The 13,097-nt window shown below is 35.9% G+C and overlaps 1 protein-coding gene across 4 annotated transcripts in view; it reads right to left on the bottom strand.

Annotated features, from left to right (window-relative positions):
* Window positions 1-13,097, bottom strand: part of LOC128866799 (FK506-binding protein 2) — a 65,123-nt gene extending 52,026 nt beyond the window's left edge. The window contains exons 1-2 of one of the 4 annotated variants that reach the window (XM_054107783.1): window positions 7,843-7,947; window positions 7,730-7,781 (exon numbers count right to left, since the gene is read on the bottom strand). The gene's annotated coding sequence lies outside the window, so the exon portion shown is untranslated. Of the gene's footprint in view, window positions 1-7,729; window positions 7,948-12,705 lie in introns of those variants that run through there. The other 3 variants (XM_054107784.1, XM_054107785.1, XM_054107787.1) reach the window with 3 other exon arrangements.

A 13,097-nucleotide genomic window follows, 5' to 3' on the forward strand; every position in this document is an offset into this window, starting at 1 on the left:
TTAGCTGATACTGCACAGTAGGCAGTTACTAAAATAGTACTCTTTAGTATAAAAATACCCGTATGCCACCGAAAGCTTGCTTTTATCAATATGGCTTAAGGGGATAGATACCTGTAAAATTGCGAAAAAAAATTTTTTTTCATAAAATGTTAATATAATCCTTTAAGAACGACGACTCTATTCTTTGCGTTCGAGCGCTGGGAGAGGTATAGTTACGTTGCCGACTTTAGATGCGTTTTTTTCAAAATATTATATTTTTCGAATTGGTGTACACGATAACTCGAAAATTTATTGACCGATCTCCCCGAAATTTTGCACACATCTTTTTTATGATATTACTTTCTATGTGTTTCAAGTTTTCGAAAATTTTTCGTAAAAATAATTTTTTCGAAGCAAAAATAGAAGGAAAATTCGCCCCAAAATTATTTATTTTTTAAGCATTTTATTCCGTGATTTTTTTTTATTATTTTAATGTATAAATAAACTGTATGCCAATTTTGAAAAATAATTTTAATGAAAATCAGGGAAAATATGGCCGTGTTGTAGTTGTAAAAAATATATAACCCTGGTGTCAGAAATGTCAATTTGTGGTGCTATCGACAATTTCTTTAAAACCACCACTAAATTAGCTCGAAAAGAGTAGTTCCGGTAGATCAGGCTGCATCTTTGGCATATAAATACGTACGATGGATTAGCGGCGGTTCTTTCGAACACTTAAAAGCTGCAGTTGGTAATGGAATATTTTTCGCACTAATGCGCAAGCATGTATCGACGTTTTTATCAACACTCTGCATCGTCTCGATTTTTAAAATCAGTTATAATATGCAACACCTCCCAAGTGTTTGAATGTATCAATTATTTCCATACATAAATTGTGGACTAGGTCCCTTGACCTGCCCAAGTCTGAGAGACCTTTAAGTTCAACCTTCTTTATTTTGAAAAGTGTCGCGTGACTTTCATAGCTGTAAACAGAGGTTCTCGTATGTGATAAATTATACAGAAAGAGCCAACGAGTCAATTGAAAATGCCCAATGAGAAAAATTAACTAACCAAACGAATTTTCTTAAATTTACTCAAAAGAAGAACCCAAAACTGATAAGAACTTCTGATTCTCTTTCGCTGGGCTTTGTGCGTACAATAAAGGTCTCTGACCTCGTATGACTCCCTTACATGTGCATGTACAAAATGGCGCAAGTGCAGTTAAATTTTTGAATTGATACTCCAAATCTGTCAATCAGTATTTGAAATTAGTCGCTTCAACAAGGAACTATTAGAAAGGGAGTGCATTAATTGAAGATAAATTGTTAATGAGTCACACTTCCATCTCGGCGATTATGCATATGAACAAAATTGCCACATCTGATGATCAGGGTAAACCGAACGTGATAGTTTTTGGTGCGCTTATTAATTTAGATGTTAACTGAAATTGAAGATATGAACTTGGCCTATTTTTGCTGTAGCAGATGGTCCACCAATAAATATTTTACGCACTAATTTCGATAATCTTGCTTTTAGCTGACTTGGAGCTGCTAATGGGCAGCCTCGGAGCTGCGAGTTGGTACTGTTAATCTTTTGCAAGATGCTTTGAAATAAAGACACCCTGCGGATGCTGATAAAATTATCCATAAACTTCAAATATTATCGGCCGAACCACCTATGATATAAAGCCGTAAGTTGCACTCCGGTGAAGGAAGCCACATAATTGAGTTTTATATATTTTATTTTATCTTTAAAAACATACTCTTATTTGCACCACCCTGTAAATACTTCATTCACTTCAGTAGTTCTTGCCTTTGGCTTTCTTCTCTTTTATTTTGACCAGATTGTTTTACTAATACTCATACAGATATTTTATTTAAATTTTTGTTTGTTGTACTTCTTTTTCTCTGATCAGCAGGTAGGTATTTGAATGTTCTAACTGTTATTTCACGACCACTGCAATAATTAACTCACGCCTTCCTCTGAGAGATGTGGAAGTCACATACGCCTACATATGTACATATGTGTATGTTGTATGTGTGGATGTGTACAGAGAACCTATGTAGAGAGCTAGTTAAGTGAGCACGGTTGGCTGGGAGTACGATGATAATATGTACATCACACAATTGACCTGTACTCAATTTTCTATGACAAAATTCAAACACGTTGTATCCGCTTAGAATTTCAATTTCTATACTTTTCTTAACGATAGGCAAAGTCAGTACTGAAAACTGCATACGGGTGTGTTTCTTAGATGTTGTACTTGCCCTAGCCATTTAATTCGTAGTCCTACGATTTCTTTGCACATACTTCCTGTTGAAAAATTATAAATACACCCTCATTATTTTATAAAAATATGATTCCCAATACCACAAAGTCCATGCAACGCAAAGTTTCAATTTTTTCAGTATTTCGCCAAACTTTCAACTTTCTAACTAACTAACAGGGCATGACGATTTTAGCCTATTAAATTTTAATATAACAAAGTGCAAGTTTCAAGTGCCGGTTTTAAAATACCGTTGATTTCTCGAAATTTTGTTTTCTTGATTGACGGTGCAAAGGCGTTTTCTTCCATATAAACAAAAAAAAGCGGGTATGTTCTTTTTATATAAGAAAAGGCGTGACATCTCGAAAAAAATTGTCAACACTCAACGGTAATTCGTAGTCACATGATCTGTCTGCTTACAAAGTTGAAAGCTTTGATGGGAAATTCGGTCGAAAAGTTTTGAAAATTTTCTTGCCAGATAAGGGAAATCGAACTGATCTTTTTGTTTCGAAATTTTCGCTCGCACCTTTACAAAATTCAATTCACACAACAATTGAAGGTAAACAACCAGAAACTAGTATTTGCAACCAAAAGGACGGATGTTTGATTTAGTACAATTTTCACATTTGAGGAGATAATAATCATCTGTGCTGTGCTTACTATAATTAAGCCTCAGAAAAACAAAAACATTAATTGATTACAATTACTGATGGTCCAAGTAAAACCGTTGGCTTATACGAATATATTTCACAGAAATATCATTGAATAAGGAAGTACATTTTTATTAAGTTTTTTCAGATTTTCACTCAGTTTTATGGAAAGTTAGAAGAAATGTGATCTAGTTCGGAAGCAATCGAGATCCTTGCTGAGTACAAGGTAAGCCCACACCTACATACAGCTAAATTTAACCAAACCCTGAAGAAAATCTACTGTGCAGTTCTAAATTACCTTACTACTACTACTCTTTTTTCAATGCTACCAGAAGGTGTTTTTAAGAAAACGAACTAATCAGCCCCTATCAGCATTATACCAGTTATAGAATTAGTTCATAAAGGAGCAAACGGGAGGTGATTGACACTATGAAGATTAGTATTCGTCTAAGTTTCTTTGCGTGAGTCCTTAACTTTGAAGTATTTCTATTTATTGTAATGGAAGAATATTTGTTTGGGCACACCACTAATTGGGCATTTTGCAACTGGTACTGGTTACTCATTCTCAAACTAATATGACTTCTTTTATGTTTGATGAAAGTTCAGTTTTTATAAACAGTAAAGTTTCGGCTTTTCACTGCTAGGATCATTTCAAACGCATACATATGTATGTATTTATCTTATTGGTTTTTAAATTCGAAAGCCAATGATTTCGTATGCAAGACCAAATAGAAGTCAAGCCCCAATTTTAAACAGATTAAAAAACACCTATATAGGTATGTACGAACTACAATATGTATCCATAAATTAGGTTCCCTTTTGGATATTTAATACATACTGATGGTATTGAAAAAACTTCATTCATACAACATAAGAATTATGTCGCAACAAATAAACAAAAAACTGAGAATGCGATCAACCGGTAAGAACACTCGCATTCGTATTTGAGTAAATACTTTGGAGGAAGTGAAAGAGAACGAAGAGACAGAATAATTGTGCACATATGGATGTGCAGTGAGTATGTAGATGTACCCTGTAGGAAAAACTAATTTACTTTTGCTCAATGATGTTCAGTTCGATACTTAGGCTGAAAACCTAAATTAGTTGAAGAAAGATGATATACGGTTATTATCTTTATAAAATCACCTGCACCTTGGCTTCCGAGATCATGCCATTTAACACAGTACCTGGCCTGAGTAACTAACCTAGAATCCATTTAAGGCGGGGACCTCCATTTTGATAATACACATATTACAGCTTTTGATGTATATTATCTGGTGCATATTGATTAAATCATTCCCTATCGCAGGGATCACAGAAGATTGAAATGTCTCTTGATCCGAGCTTGAAATTGGCATAGGAATTATGGACAATATTCGCCATTATACTATAGGCCCAGTGAGAAAATTTAAAGGGTAGGGACAGCTGGGTTATGAATTCGACAGTTTGTCGAAGGAAAGAGAATGCAGCCCGACAATTCTCAAAACATCTTACCCATAAGTACACCATCTAAATCTGGCGAAAGCCGAGCGCCGACAGAAAAAATGCGCTGACTATTCTCATTTTCCAAACAAAATGTACGTAATAAATCATAGATGACGTATTGAGGTAACCATTTGTCGTAGGTATTGCACCAAAGGCTCTTATGAGTTGGAACCCTTAATGTACTCGACTGGCTTTGCTATACTTGGCCCTAAAATCAACTCTCGTCTAATCAGACGCTCCAAAAAACCACAGTTCGCCAAGTCATCAGCCAGTTAGTTGTCTTGAACACCACATTGCCCCGGCACCCACACAATTTCGAACAGATTCAACTCACATTCTTGGATTACTTTTGGAAAAGCTGCAAGCGGCTTTTAAGGCTTTTAGAGCAGTTCAGTTCATGCTGTATTTTATGTACGCCACCTTCCGCCAATTAGCCAGTGCAGTGCCATAAGCAGAGGGTACTGCTCTAATAACTTTTTACTCAATTCTCTATGTTTGGAGCTCTAATCATCGTGCCCCATTTAAAAATAATTCACATCGTTTTCATTGCTTTCTCTTGACTTGCGGCAGCAAATCCAGCAAAACATTGAGAATCGATCCTCATGTACGAGCACAACGTCATGGCAGCCATAATGTCAACACACACGACCACTTGGAGTCTGTTTAGGATAGAAACCGTGGTTTTTACCATGATTCTGCGTCATTATGCCACAACAGAATACGTGACGAGCTAATAGACTAAGAGCTGGCGGCCGCGGAGGTACTACGATAACACCTCCGGCTAGAATTTTGAGAAGTGGTTGGGAGAACCATGAATCAGTGCCATTTGCAAGGATTTTGCTCAAAACCCCTGCAAAAAAGATGTCAGACGACTTAAAGTTGCAAAAAAAAGTTGCTAAAAAAATGTTCGTACCTCCGGCTGAAAATTTGTAGGCTTACTGTTTGAAGGTCAAAAATGCTGTATATAAATCGTCAGACGTCTAGATCGCTGCAAAAGTAGTGTCAGACGACCCCAAATTTGTAAATTTTTTTCGAAAAATTTTTTTTTTTTACCTCCGTCTGACGTTCTCACATATTATAGTAGGCACTATTTTAAGTGTATATTTAAATCGTCAGACGGAAATACCGCTGCTAAGTCATCCTACAATATCCGTAAAGTTCCGGTCTGCCTGAATTTTTTTTTTTTTTTTTTTTCGGAATTTATTTTTGTTACCTCCGTCTGACATTTTTACATACTATTGCAAAAAGCATTTCAAGTACACATTTAAATTGTCAGACGAAAATACCGTTGCAAAATACCTCTGCGATAGGCCCTAAGCCACATTTGCGCATGCTCGTAACACATACACACGCACACACACACGCATTTATGGCTATATATCTATACATTCTACGCAGTATATTTAGTCCCCAGCCTGTTCCCTATTCCTCTCCCCGTCTCAATATACAAAGCGGGCATAGCGGCTAGGCCCTAAGACACATTTGCGTATGTTCGTGACACATACACACACACACACACACACACATTTATGGCTACGTATTTATATATTTGACACGATTTCATCGTAATTTCAAATGCGATTTTCGCCTGTTTTTTTCCCGCATTCTATATCAAGTATATACTAGCTTGAGATAAGTATTTTGCAACGGTATTTTCGTCTGACAATTTAAATGTGTACTTGAAATGCTTTTTGCAATAGTATGTAAAAATGTCAGACGGAGGTAACAAAAATAAATTCCGAAAAAAAAAAAAAAAAAAATTCAGGCAGACCGGAACTTCACGGATATTGTAGGATGACTTAGCAGCGGTATTTCCGTCTGACGATTTAAATATACACTTAAAATAGTGCCTACTATAATATGTGAGAACGTCAGACGGAGGTAATATAAAAAAAAAAAATTTTTCGAAAAAAATTTACAAATTTGGGGTCGTCTGACACTACTTTTGCAGCGATCTAGACGTCTGACGATTTATATACAGCATTTTTGACCTTCAAACAGTAAGCCTACAAATTTTCAGCCGGAGGTACGAACATTTTTTTAGCAACTTTTTTTTGCAACTTTAAGTCGTCTGACGTCTTTTTTGCAGGGGTTTTGAGCAAAATCCTTGCAAATGGCACTGTTTCATGGTTCTCCCAACCACTTCTCAAAATTCTAGCCGGAGGTGTTATCGTAGTACCTCCGCGGCCGCCAGCTCTCCGTCTATAACATTGGCTTGCAATCCCTTACTATCCTGGACTGTTTTTTGGTAATGGCAGTGATAAGAGTGTAACTTGGCTTTACTATTTTATGACAGATGCATACATTGTCACTCTACCACTCTGGGAATCCTCGATATGCTTACAAAGTTAAATAGTCAGAATGAGAGACTTCTGTGAGAATGAATGAGACTTATGTATGTATGCTACAAAGCATATGCCTGCATTAATGCTACTAGACTATTTTTAATACTTTATTTGAAGGTACTGTTTTTGTATCCCAATTTGTAACCCTAAAATTGTATATTTACTAATATAGAGAAGAAGAAAAAAGTGGTTTAGTTATGGCTATTACTTCACTTCATCTGCGCCACTCTGCAATTAGTTTTCCCTGCAGGGTGTTTTAATGTATTTGTTTCGTTATCAGGCCATTCATTGACTTCCGAAAAAAACACTTAGTAATAGATTAATTTGCTTCGCTGGCATAAGCAATTATTAGTTACTTCTGCATTTCACTTTGTCCGAAACGTTGAGGAATGCTTTTGTAGGTTTTGGTCTTATCTGTGAGACGCGTTTTTGGCGTTTTTGGAAACTGCGTGTGCATATGTATGCATGTATGAATGTGTGAAGGCATATATATACATGTGCTTCTTTGCTTTTAATTTGTTGATTCTATCGTAAATTTTCTGTTGTTGTTGTTGTTGTTCAAATTCCACTACACTCGTGTCATTCACCGCTCTGAACATATAATGTTCTCAAAACCCTCATGCATATATATTTGTATGTATGTCACACTCTTTACTCAGCACCATCGCTCTCGTATAGTGCCATATCCGCCTTTTTCTTAATTCTTCAATTTCTAATTATTTTTTCGTATTTATTATAGGTACATTTTATTTTTATTTTATACATTCAATTTCAAGTCCTTAGTGCAACACGCGATTAGTAAAGTAATACGTGTTTAAAGGTCTATGCGATAAAATTTTCGAATTCTTTTCCCTTCCGCTCTTTCTTCTATTTATTTGACAGATAATGAGCGTAATAGGCCCCCGCCCCACTCTAAGCGCCGGCAAACGTAGCTTTTTGCGTACACTTTTATACAATATACAAATGACTTTTGCACTACAACCGAGAAACCACGTCATAATTACCTGCCAGGTACTACGAAGTATTCAAGCAACAAACAACTTTAATTGTATGCAACTGTGTGAAACACCAAAATTAGTTATCCAATAAAAGGAATGAAGGTAATAGCAATAGCTACCAAGTGTTGAATTTTCAACGCGCGTACCAAAACTGAGCCAATGAAAATTAACAACCGATGCGATTGACGAGCAGATCCCAACTGAATGTTGATCGTTTCACCGCATTGCGAGCAAAGCTAAGCGACCCATCTCATAGCAGCAGCAGCATAGTCAATAACAAATGTAAGAAACTTGTTCACTTGATCACTCGATGACCATTCGTTGGTTTTCTCCATGACAAGTAGAAAGAAAGAAGTTGAATTTCATGTTGATGGAAAGAAAAATAAAGTAATAGATTATAATTACTCAGGAGAATGCTGCTCCGCCTTAGTAACATTTCGTGTAAGAGTCAAAGAGTATAAATCTCTAAGGCGAATGAAAAAGTGTATTGAGTGATTTTCTCCGACAGAAAGTACACGTGTCATACAACAAATTTTCTCTGTACTGCATGACAGAGAGGCTAAGTGATTTTTGATTTTTGAATATTTGATCACTACATAATTTTGTTTAGTGGCCGCCGAAGCCAAGTAGGTTGTTTGAGTGACTAACTTTCGGTTGGATATAAAGCATTAAATGTTAGAACAAGAGCAGTCGCGTGACCTCGGCAGTCACTGGTCTGAGTCCCTCCATTAAAATATTGAAACACATACCACAAATTGGAGGAAGTATCCGAGCGATCAGTTGTATATACATATATACATATGTACAGATATGTGTACATATATGAGTGTATTAGGGGTATCAATCCCGTAATCACGAAAATTTCGGGATTAGTTAATATGAGGCCCGGAATAACTTATGATATCTATTATGTTAAATTGTTGGAAAGATTCAGAATGAAATATTTTTAAAATAAAATTAACATTAACCCAAATTACACAATTTTTCCTTTTGCCATGTAAAACACCAGTATGCATCCGTATGCATAGCGAATTCCACTTATTTGCAAAGTGTTGACTTTGGCGGTCGGTTTTATTCGCAAGAAATTTTTATCTCTGTTAGAATGCTCAATTTTAAATGCTTTTCCGTTATTAAATTCATTTGAACAGATAGAAATATTTTTTATAAATAAACATAGAAATTTCGGCAACTCTTTCTTCCTTTTCGTAACTTCATATAATTGTTACCAGAAATTTTAGTTCCCGCCAACTGGGTGGAAGTTACTCAGTTACAACGAAAAATTAATATTTTTAAAACCCTTTTATTAGCCTCACCTTAACTTATCTAATTTACAATATCTACTGAGTTAAAATAAATATCAAATAACTTTGTTAATAGTTAATGAATAATAGTGTAAAAAATAATAGGTAATACATAGATTAAATAAATGTAAATTTATAACCACAAAAAATTATATTATTTACAAGAAGAACTTTCTTTAAAAGTAGATTTAGCATAAGAATATGGTATAAAGCAACCCACGTTTTTTGAAAATTATATGTATATATAATTGGCGCGTGGGTGTTTGACCGAGCTCCTCCTCCTATTTGTAGAGTTTCAGGCCGACTCCGAACGGCAGATATTTTTATGAGGAGCTTTTTCATGGCAGAAATACACTCGGAGGTTTGCTATTGCCTGCCGAGGGGCGACCGCTATTAGAAAAATGTTTTTCTTAATTTTGGTGTTTCACCGAGATTCGAACCTACGTTCTCTCTGAATTCCGAATGGTAGTCACGCTCTAACCCATTCGGCTATGGCAGCCGCAATTAAAAACTATGTAAATTTTTGTTTGTTATTGATTTTACACTTACATATTGTATATTATAACATTATTTTCTACTTTTCAGCTCTATCTGTCATTAAAGCGTGACTTTTTAGTTTTTTAAACAATTTTTTATTACGATTTAGGAATACATGCATTCGCATAAATTGCATACCAATAGCAGAAATAAAGCTTTCTAAAATATACAATTGTTCATATAAGCAGCATTTCGGCTTCGCAAATTTTTCCCTTTTTTGTGAACGAATGTTCCATGGCATTTCATACTACATACTCCTATATACTTGTATATACATATCATACATAAATATCATTGAAGCTCAGAACCGACGATCAAAATATTTCATTTGCATGGGAGGCACCAGTCAAAAGCTGAGATTGAGTAAAAGTAAAATTAGGATATCTAATAAGTAGTAAAAAAGTAAATAAAGTTTCTTTTTATCGCAGCATAACTCGTTACAATGATACTCTAGCATTGCGAAACGTCATGGAGGTGCTCATCAAAAGATTGCAACGTTCCGTGAAATGGTTTAAAAAGCGAATAAACGATTTGAGCGAAATCCTCGAAGAAGTGCCTATCAAATGGCGAAAAAACTAAAAATATCTGACCGTAGCATCCGCCGTAGCATCAAATTCGAATCTTACAAGATAAAAAGCAGCGCCTGCCATTGGTAACACAGGTCAACAACGTTTTGTTCTAGGAAAGTGTAGGGTCATTTTCGAAGTAATTTTTTGCGTAGAATCCGAATCCGGGGTTTAAATTGCTCTATCACGTCAGGATTTTGAAATATCCTAACCTAAAAGTGCAAAAACGCTGTTTTTGCCCATTTTTGAGGTTATGTAGCTACGCAGATTTTGCTCTTCATAAAAAAGTAAACATAGTATTTTAAAGTATAAGTCTTCCTCTTTTAAATGCCGCTCAGTTTGCTTAAATATCTTTATTTTTAACTGAGATATCGCATTTTGAAGTTTCCATGTTTGCAAATTTTTGATATTCGAAAATCCATTGAGATAACATGAGACGTGATACGGTCGATTACATAGTCGCAAACATTGGTCCAAGGAAGCTTCTAGGGCTGAATTGGTCAAAATTTGGCTGAGTTATTCAAGTTCTCTTTAAGTCTATCTTCCAAAAAAAGGCGAAAAATATCATTACTTCGATTCTGCACAATTTATGAACCTTTTTATTATCTGACCATATTTTGTGGAAAATTTTTTTTCCTTAATATGCATATTTGTAAGCTGCACGATTTTCGTAGTTCTTAGTAATTTTTCGAAAGTTTTAGAAAATAATAAATAAATACGAGGTGTGTTCAAAAAGTATCGCGACTTTGAATTTTCGCAGGTTTTGTGGCGATATGTTGGTACTTATGTCTCTCACTCATGCCGACGAGTTCAGCCATTTTGAATGTTCAGTTAATTGTTGAGAGCTGCTTTGCTTGCACGTGTTTCGGTTTGTCTTCGATTTTTACCTATTCAAAAAGATGGATCAAAAAACCTGTATCAAATTTTGTGTGAAAAACGAAATTAAGTGTGCGGATGCATTCCGAATGTTGACTGTGTCATACGGAGAAGTTACTTTGAACGAAAGCAACGTTTATCGGTGGCACAAAATGTTCTCAGAAGGCCGAGAAGATGTGAACGACGAAAAGCGTGCCGGACGTCCGAGCACTTGAAAAACAGACGAAAAAATTGATGAAGTGAAGAAAATGGTATTGGCCAATCGTCGGATCCCCGTTAGAGAAGTTGCTGAGGACCTATACATATCGATTGGCTCGTGCCCGTGCCATTCGATTTTTTTCAATGATTTGGGCATGAGACGGGTCGCCGCGAAATTCGTACTAAAACTGCTCAATTTCGACCAAAAGCAGCTTCGCATGAACATTGCTAATGAGTTGTTGGACTCTGTCCTCGACGACACAAATTTGCTCCAGAGGGTCATAACTGGGGACGAATCGTGGGTTTATGGTTATGACGTGGAAACCAAAGCTCAATCATCTCAATGGAAGTTGCCGCCCGAACCAAGACCGAAAAAAGCGCGCCAAGTTCGATCGAATGTAAAAGTTTTGCTTACAGTTTTCTTCGATTGCAGGGGCGTTGTGTATCATGAGTTCTTGCCACAGGGTAAAACTGTCAATAAGGAATATTACCTGCAAGTTATGCGCAATTTGCACGAAGTAATTCGCCAGAAACGCCCGGATTTGTGGAAGAACCAAAATTGGCTCTTGAATCACGATAATGCCCCTGCTCACACAACGTTACTTGTGCGCGACTTTTTGGTCAAAAACAATACACTAATGATGCCACAGCCACCGTATTCCCCAGATTTGGCCCCCTGTGACTTTTTCTTGTTCCCAAAATTGAAGAGGCCCATGAAAGGACGACGCTACGCTACGATTGACGAGATAAAGACGGCATCGAAGGAGGAGCTGAACAAGAAAAAAAAAATGATTTTTTGAAGTGCTTCGAAGATTGGAAAAATCGTGGGCACAAGTGCATAATATCTTATGGGGACTACTTTGAAGGGGACAAAATAGATATTAATGAATAAATAAATAATTTCTGAAAAAACACATAATTCGTGATACTTTTTGAACACACCTCGTATATAAACAATTGGCGCTTACGCCTTTTTTGGATGTGCTATTTGTGGTGTGCGTCTTAATGTTGTTCCACAAATAGAGGGACCTACAGTTTCAAGCCGACTCCGAACGGCAGATATTTTTATGAGGAGCTTTTTCATGGCAGAAATACACTCGGAGGTTTCACATTGTTGCCGAGGGGCGACCGCTGTTAAAAACAACTTTCTATTTCAAGTAATGTTTCGTGCTCTTAAAATATAAAAACAATTATAATTCCAGCAGAAAGCCGGTAATTTTTTTATGTGACACACCCTAATGTAGATAAACGCGACAATATTAAAAAATGCATGACAATTTACAAACACTGTTTCAATGACTTGGTCGACGTCGACTACTAGGTGCTACTGGTATGCAAAAACATCTGTAATATTTTCAAAATAAAACACCTTTCTGAAAAGTTTAAGGGGCAACACCGTTTTTAATTTCAGTTTGTTAACATAGTTTTGGTGTTTACTGTTGATATGTACGGTTGGTGCATGTTTCAATACGTAAATGTAATTCTTGCAGTTATTTAAAATCACCTTTAAATCTATTATTCAGCTGTTTTCTTTTTTTAATCTTTGCATTACATAAATATCTCCTGTTTATGATTAGTGCTAAGGTAGTTTGTTGCTCTATTTTTTTCTATTGTATATAATGATTCTTCTCGTTCTCCGTTTCTATGTATGTATGTATGTAATTGCACACAATTTGATATGTATTAGGTTGCACTGTTATTGCTTATGGAAGCGCCTTTTCGACGGTGTCGTGGTTTAGTTTTTAGTATTTAGAATTTCAAAACAACTTTTATGCAATTATCAACATGTTTTTCGTTTTTATTTCGACGCACGTAACTAGGGAAGCACGCGGGTAAGTAGTTTTTAACAAAAAATTAATAAAATCCACTCGACTGCAAAGATGAACAAGCAATGAC

This window comes from Anastrepha ludens, chromosome 6 (assembly GCF_028408465.1).
Source record: "Anastrepha ludens isolate Willacy chromosome 6, idAnaLude1.1, whole genome shotgun sequence".
Lineage (NCBI taxonomy): Eukaryota > Metazoa > Arthropoda > Insecta > Diptera > Tephritidae > Anastrepha > Anastrepha ludens.